General features: G+C 41.6%; 1 non-coding gene across 1 annotated transcript; it reads left to right on the forward strand.

The window, feature by feature from the left end:
• The first annotated feature begins 2,870 nt into the window (after positions 1-2,870).
• On the forward strand, positions 2,871-2,976 carry LOC113192730 (U6 spliceosomal RNA). Its single transcript, XR_003302054.1, has one exon. It is a non-coding gene; the product is annotated as a U6 spliceosomal RNA (small nuclear RNA).
• The last annotated feature ends 5,582 nt before the right edge of the window (positions 2,977-8,558 follow it).

Genomic DNA, 8,558 nt, shown 5'->3' on the forward strand with positions numbered 1-8,558 from the left:
CGCCTTACTACATTTCCTAATTAGTGTGACATTAACACCAACCAGATCACAGATCACAGACAGCAGCTCCTAGCTGTGCTGTCTAATATTTACCAGACCATGTTCAAACTGTTGGAGTCTCCCCTGTGTTTTAGTCTGCTTTTTTGCTGTTCTGACCAAAAGACCTGACAATAGTTTTAGAAGAGGAAATGTTTAGTTTGGGTCTCAATTCATAGATTGCCAACTCTGTCTCTCGGGGCCTTACGTGAGGCAGAACATCATGGCAGAAGGGTAGGGTGGAGGAAAGCAGCTGGGACATAGCACAAGAAAGTAGGGGGGGGGGTCCACTCTCCAGAGACAAAATATATACCCCAAAGGCATACCCCCAATGACCCATCTTCTCCAGCCAAACCCTACTTCCTACAGGTACCGATCAGTAAATCTCTATATGGGATTAAGGCACTGATTAGGTTAGGGCTTTCATAACCTAACAGTTTGACCTCTAAACTTTCTTGTATTGTTTCACACATGAGTTCTTGGGGGACACCTCATTTCTAAACCATAACACCTGGTATCCCCATACAAGTCATTTTCTGACATTTTGTCTTTCATGATCCACCCAAATGGTCTTCTACCCTATGAATCCAAATTAACTCTGTGAATAAGTATAGTAGCTCATCAGCTGCAACAAAAAAAGATTAGAAATTATTACATTTTATACATAATTTGTGCTGTGGATTTTTAGCTATACTTTCGCTACTTTAAAAGCAAGAGAATTTCTGGTTGTTCCTTTTTGGGATTGTGAACTTCAAACTGAATCTCCATAAAGGTCCCCAGTGTCTAAAATGCAAGGGGGCAAAGGTGAGGGAAAACAGAGAAAGGATATTGATCAAACTATGTGCATAATCTCCTGTGATAATCCATGCTAAATGAGGATGCTCTATTCTGGAGGCATAAATTAACTCTGAGTTGACCAGGTTGAAGGCCAAAATCAGGAGAAACAAGGCCAGGATGAAGAGATGGAGGTGAACAAGACCCAGAAGTTGAAGGCCCATCCACACTCCTGGGTCCACGTTGGGTGAGGTCTGTAACAAAGGCTGATGGTCAATGACCAGGACAAGCAGCAAACCCTGCCATAGCACAAGACCTGAATGGACTTATGGGCTATTGGAACTCTTATTCCAACTCAACTCTGTCCATTCATCTCCTGAAGGGCATCTAGGTAGGTTCCACAGTTTAGCTATTGAAATGTGGCTGTGTCCCTGTAGTGTGCTATTTTTAAATCCTTTGGATATAGACCAAGGCAAGGGATAGCTGGGTCAAATGGTGGGTCCATTCCAAGTTTTCTGAGGTATCTCCTTACTGCTTCCCAGAGTGGTTGCACCAATTTTCAGTCCCACCAGCAATGTATGAGTGGACCTTTCCCCCCCACACACATCCTTGCCAACACTTATTGTTGTTTGTCTTCATAATAGCTGCCATTCTGACTGAAGTGAGATGAAATCTTAGAGTGGTTTTTATTTGCATTTCTCTAATTGCTAGCAATGATGAATATTTTTTTCATATATTTGTTGATTGATTGTATATTCTTTTCTGAGAAGGGTCTTTTCAGGTCCTTGGCCCACTTATTGATTGGGTTATTTATTTTTTTTTTTGGTGTTTAGCTTTTTGAGTTCTTTATATACCCTAGAGATTTGTGCTCTATCTGATGTGTGAGGGGTAAAGATTTGCTCCCAGGATGTAGGCTCCCTGTTCACCTCACAGATTGTTTCTTTTGCTGAGAAGAAACTTGTTAGTTTGAATCCATCCCATTTATTGATTCTTGGTTTTAATTCTTGCACTATAGGAGTCTTGTTAAGGAAGTTGGGACCTAATCAACTCTAACTCTGCCAGACAGTCAGGTCCTTCTCAGAAGGAGACAGCAAAACCAATGAAGCAATTTGGACAATGTTTTACCACTTGGCATCTTATGCTAGTGGGAATTGAAAGAACAAGCATGGTTCTAACATAGCAAGAAGTAACTTCCTAATAAAATTTTCTCTCTCCCTCCTTCCTGTCTCTCTCCATTCCTTTCTTTTCTTTCTTTCCCTTTTCATTCTCCCCCCGCCCCTATTTATCAAGAACACTGAGGGGTTGGGGTTGCAGTGAGAACAGAACTCAGGGGAAGGAATTAAAATCAAAATTTATAGTTACCCACCCCATACTTCCCCAGGCTTAGCATTTCCCTGAGGCAAATGCTTTCTGCTACCAATTCTGATGCTTTCCTCCCCGACTCTACTTGATTTATGGACTATCTCTTGAATTATTAATTTAAAATCTTGTCAAGGTCCTTACCCACAGAAAGTTAAGGATTTAATTTGCCTTATGCCCCCCCTTTCTTATTCTGAACAATCGTTTTTGCCCTATTATTTATTCCTTCTATGTTTTTGCATAATAATGAAAACGTATATTTTTAAATAGAAGGGAGACCAGTAGTGTAAAGGAAGGGAGGAAGGAAGGGAGTAGAGGAAGGGAGCCAAGTGGAGAAAAAGGGGAGATCCTGGGGATTAAAATTTGACCAAATCATGTGCATATATGACTGTGTCACAATGAATCCCACTATTATGTATAATTATATCACCCCATAAGATATAATAAAAAACTTTGGAAAGTATTTCTGATTTTCAACCAAGTTACGGGAAGACATGAGTGGCTGCCCTTCTCCTCCCCTCTTTCTTCTCATTTTCTGACTGCCAGAGTTTGCTTTTACATTGCCAGGGCTTGGTCAGGTCACATTTTCTCTTCTAACCATATTTAGTCTTCTGTGTTCTTTTAGGCCAATTCTCGAGCCTGAAAACTGGTAGACTGTATGTTATTGTATGTAAGTTCTCAATATATTAATATGTTAATTAGTGCTCACCTCAACAGCACATATATTAAAATTGAAATAACACAGACAAGATCAACGTGGCCCCCGTGCAAGGGTGACTCAAAATTCGTGAAGCCTTCCCTATTTTTTAGAGGCTAGGAAAGGGAAGGGAGATAGAGGAAAGATGAATGGCAGGTACCACAATGCAGTTAGAGAGGAGGAATAAGCTCTAGTGTCCTACAGCTTGGCAAAGTGACTATGGTCCATGATAATTCTATGTTTTACAAGGAACTAGAATAGAGGAGCTAGAAAGCTCTAAACATAAAGAAAAGGTAAGGAAATGACAATGATCACACTGTACTGTATAAATATGCATAATTTATTTATTTAATTATTTTAGTTAATTAATTTTTAAAATTGCTTTTATTATTTAAATACATGGCAGCAGAATGCATCATAATTCTTATTATATATTTAGAGCACATTTTTTTCATATCTGTTTGAAATATGCATAATTTTATTAAGGTAATTTTTAAAAGTACATATTAATCAATTACTTCCATAAACATGGAGGCAGGCACTGAGCTAGGGTGGTACAATGGGTGTCATGAAGCAGGTGCGGTGCACTTGGGTTAAGTGGATTCTCTTCATTGCATTCCATCAGTGTCCCAATACTCCGCCACCTCTTGGTAGGGCTTGTTGACTGACGGGGCCTAATTTTGGTGAAAGCAGAAACAGTAGTCTCACCAAAGTTCTCAAATGTTGCTGGGGTCTAGATGCCTTGATTTTTTTTCTTTTTGAGTAAGCAATGTCTATAGGGGAGGGAGATCTGGGTTTTGCTTGGGCATTTTGGCAGGTGAGGAGCATGGAGGTCTCCACCAACTGACTCATTCTTCCTTAGACAACTTGAATCATCTCCTGCAACTTCTTCCTCTAACACCACCACCACCAAGATTCTGCAAGGTGGCTTCCAAAATCAGATTACTCGTCAACTAGCTTCCATTAGCTTTACCTTGTCTAAACACTAGACAAGGTGTGTTCAGATGGCTCCTCTACTCTCTCCCCGCATTATTTTCACTGTTAGGAGCCAAGTCTGAGTAAATGATTTTCTTCAGGACTGTCCTCTTCTGCTCTTCCTTTCCTGAGGATCATATGGAAGAATCGCATCTGCTATGGCAGCATGCTGAATCCCTTTAAGAGCAGGGCCCTCTAGAACAGATTTTTCTGGGATCTTTTCTTTATCGGGGTCAGGGCATGGGCATATGGAAAGTCAGATTTATTAGTAAGTGAAACCCACATTTCACAGTTGGGTCAGCCTCCTGAATGTTCTTATGATTTGAAAAACATTGCTCACCTAATTTCCTTTCACTGTGAATGGACCTTCTCACCGAATGCCCAGTTCCTTGCGCAGAAGGTAGAAAAGAAGGATGGGAGGTAGTTAAAATGAGCAAAGCTGAGAGAGGGCTTTTGGGGGAGCAGCCAGCCTGCAGTCCTTCTTCCTTTCAGGAATAAACTTTCTCTTTTTCCTATTTTGCCTCCTTTGTTTGTTTGTTTTTATGCTTGTTTGGTCATGAATTAGAAAAGAGACAAGTTTAACTCTTTTCCAGTTAGTTGCTGAACCCCTTTGAGTTAGCAGGGACTAACTCTGCCTCCTGTGTGGGGTGACCCAAAGGGTGAGAGATGGAGGAACTCTCCCAGGGCCTTGCCTGGCAGATCCAGTTACTCTGTCCATGTGAGGCTTCCGTGGGAGGCATCAAATGACTCCGTGCTTCTCTGGGCCATCAGTCAACTCATCAAGTCTGGGCTTTGCTTGTGGCTTGGCCCAGGCTCCTGGCAGAGAAGAGGCTGGAGAGCCAGGCAGGGCTGGAGCTCTCGACCGTGGACAGGCTTAAAGGAAGACAAACATCATGTTGCCTCTCTGAGGAGGGACTTTTTAAAAAATTTTTATTCTTTTCTCCTTTGCCCTTATGTAAAACATAAAACACCTGAGATAGGTTCTGTCACTAAGATACTGATCTCTGTGGCCCAGACGAAGAAGAGTGCAGAGAGAGGGCAGAAGATTCTGCCTGCGGGAGACGGCTTGAAAAATGGAGCTGTGCAAGGCTGGGCCTCCTGCTCGTATAAACAGCTGCCGATTGGCACAGGGATCGGGAGACAGAAAGCCCTCACTCTCTTGGATACACAGATAACCAGAGTATTCTTAGATACTTTGACCAAATCACACTTTTTTTGTTCATTGTCATCCTTATGGAGACGAGCCATTTTATGGTCATTTTGGAAGTGAATTTCTCTATAAGAAAAACTCCTATTTTGGGTTTGTTCTCTGGGCCCCAAATTCTGTAACTATAGCATGACAATAACCCTTTCCAACGTTAAAAAAAAAAGTATCAGGCAATTGAATTGAGAGATAAAATATGGAGGTAAGAACAAAAAAGTTATTTTGCCAATGCCATACCTAGGGAAAAAACTTAAAATAAAACCAGGGCCCCTGTCTACTCATTTATCCATCTAGACTGAACTCCTTTCTTTTATTCAACGTAGGCTTCTTGCAACCTGTTGGTCTGTTTTCCATTGCTGTGACAAAATATCTGAGAGAATCTATTTAAAAAGAGGAAGGATTTGTTTCGACTCGTGGTTTTAGAGGGTTCAGTCCATGGGTGCTTGGCACTGTTGCTTTGGGCCTATGGTGGCACAGTGCGTCATGGCAGATGTACCTGGAAGAGGAGGACTCTTCACTTCATGGTGACCAAGAAGCACAAAGAGAGACAGTAAGTGGCCAGGCTCTCAACAGCCTCTTCAAGGGCACATTCTCAGTGACCTAAATTCCTTTCATTAGGCCCTACCTCCAGAGGCTCCGGAACCTTCTAACAGTGCCATGGTCTGGGGACTACACCCTTAACATGTGGGCCCTGAGGGACTTTTCAGAACGAAATAACAACAGACCCCGCAAGGCAGACCTTAGCATTCCCTAACATGTTTTGCATTACACCACTTTACAATGATCCATACATGTCTTTCATCCCTATTAGAATTTGAGCCCCTGGAAGGTAGAGATCTTTATGTTTGTGACTGACTTTAACACCTCACAATGTAAGCTAAAACAAAACACAACAAAAAAGTGTATATTCAATGAACAAATGAATGAATGAATGTGGATCAGGGACTCTTTTACAGTTCATATGTCCAAAAAAAGATTTTGCTTTTTGAAGCATGCTTTTAGACCATTAGTAATAACAAATATAATAGCCACAGTTCATTGAGTATTTACTATGTTCCAGGTACCCTTCTGAGCCCTATATGCACAGTATCTCATTTAACCTAGATCCCTCCCTAAATTCACCTATATTCTTTTATAGTGTCAGAGTGTCTTAACATTCTCTAAACTTGATTCACATTCTGTTCACATTCTGTCTTCCCTCAACTATAAGCCACAAGGACAGAAATTTTGTCTTTTCTTATATGATGCTTTTAAATCCTCCAGCATGTAGTCCATATGATATGTGCCCATGTCACACCTTATTAATTAATTCATGTTACATTTTTTATGCTTAAAGATTCTTTTGCTTGACATGTAAAACTTGTACATATTTATGAAGGACAATGCAATGTTTTAATTCATGTATAAAGTGGGTGATGATCCACTGAAGGTAATTAGCATATTGATCCCCTTAAACTTTTATCATTTCTTAGGGTGAATACATTAAAATTTCTTTCTTGGGGCTGGGGATGTGGCTCAAGCGGTAGCGCGCTCGCCTGGCATGCATGCTGCCCGGGATCGATCCTCAGCACCACATACCAACAAAAATGTTGTGTCTGCCGAGAACTAAAAAATAAATATTAAAAATTCTCTCTCTCTCTCTCTCCTCTCTCACTCTCTCTTTAAAAATAAAATAAAATAAAATTTCTTTCTTCTGTTTTGAATGGATAATATACTAATCTTTGTTACTTTAAGGACCTTTTCCAAATTACTATCAGGTGCAAGTCCAAGTATTCTCTAGTATAAAGAAAACTCATCCAAAAATATTGGTCACCTCTTTTGTCACCAATAGGTTATTCTGTACCTCATATTTTTGAAGCCACTATCTTTCTGTTCCTGCATGTGTATGCTTTTGGTCATAATTTCCAACCAGTGTTGTTGTCTCCACTTCACACGGTATGTCTCCCAGGCATTGCCACTCCTGCTTTGGAATCCCAGGTGTCTACAGAACTAGAGTGAAGTAGGTACATCTAGGGAGAAGACAGGGTGGGGCAGACTCCAGTGCAGGAGTCTGATTTATAAACTATGCCCAGCTTAGAAAGCTTAAGGCATCTCCCATCCGGAGCTGAGAGGAGTCAGATGGGTCCCCACCTCTCTCCATCTGCCTCCAGTTAGCTCCCACTCCCAGGCCATTTCTCCCAACTGCTCACTACATTCAATATTTCCATTTTCTGCATTGTTTTGAGAGATTTGCTGTTCTACTTATTTGAGCCCCTTGATAAGCATTGCAGCTCCAACTTCTCACTGCTCTATCTCCAAGTGAACCATCTCATTGTTGGTCTGTTCCCAAGGCCAAGAAAGACCAAAGCCATTTCCACAAAGTGGGCTAAAAACATTCCCATTATCTCAAGGCACTGAACCATGTTTCTAAAAGTGACATATTGGTTAGGTAATTTTTTCTCTCTAACTTTCATGAATTCCAGAAATGCAGATTGCCTACACACATCTTGAACAAACACCCTGAAAACCTCTGGAGTCACTGCCATTTTGGCTCAGTGGGTGTGTGTGTGTGTGTTTGATTTGGGGGTGTGTGGGCGAATCAGGGATCTAACCATTTCAGAAATAAATCAGCAGAGAAAGGGAAGAGTGTTATTGCCCACTGGCACTGACTCTGTTTGTTATATTGGGCTTGTTGCTGGGATCATAAATCCATGGTAGGAGAACAGAGGCGACTCACAGTTTCCATTATGATAATAAATTGCAGGAGACTATTAAAAGTACCCAGGCATTCATTTCCTCATGAGGGTGGCAGCATTGGACAGTGAAAAACAAACTGGACTAGACACTGGGCATCTTGGGCATCCACAGGATGATCTTAGCAAAGCTGCCCAACCCCTGACTCAGTTGCCTCACTAGACCATGAGAGGCTTGCACCTGGTCATCTCTGAAGTTCTTCTAAGAGCAAAAGTTATGGTTTTTGGAAGGTCTTTAATTTTTCCAGGGAGAATCACCTCAGTCTAGGCCACCATGTCTGTCTCTATCTCCAGTCCTATTCCCAGCATTGTAAAGCAACTTCTTCAGCCTCACAAAAGACTTTGGCCAAATTCCTGACTCTTCACCTCAGAAGTCTGGTTGAAACTGGTAAGGCCCTTCTTGCTGCATGGTAACATGCTGCCTGGTAAGACAGAATAAGCATGCTTACTCAGTTCTTCTCTTCTTCTTTTAAAACCACTAATGCCATCCTGGGGGCCCCACCCTCACAACTTTACCTAACCCTAATTACCTCCCAGAGGCTCCACCTCCACATACCATTAAAATGTAAGTTAGGGGATTAAGTTTCTAGCATATGAACCTTGGGGGGCACCGTAGCACCAGATTTCTGAGCCACAATTCTGGGAGGGGCCTTTCTGGGCAGTTCCTGCTACTACTAGACCCACCTGTCCATGGTGGCTCATAGAGGACATAAAGCAGGCATTGTGTGAGATATCATCTTCACTACTTCCAAGACATTTTCCATGCTGTTTGTTTTTAAAG

This window comes from Urocitellus parryii, chromosome 14, assembly GCF_045843805.1.
Source record: "Urocitellus parryii isolate mUroPar1 chromosome 14, mUroPar1.hap1, whole genome shotgun sequence".
In the NCBI taxonomy this organism is placed as follows: Eukaryota; Metazoa; Chordata; class Mammalia; order Rodentia; family Sciuridae; genus Urocitellus; species Urocitellus parryii.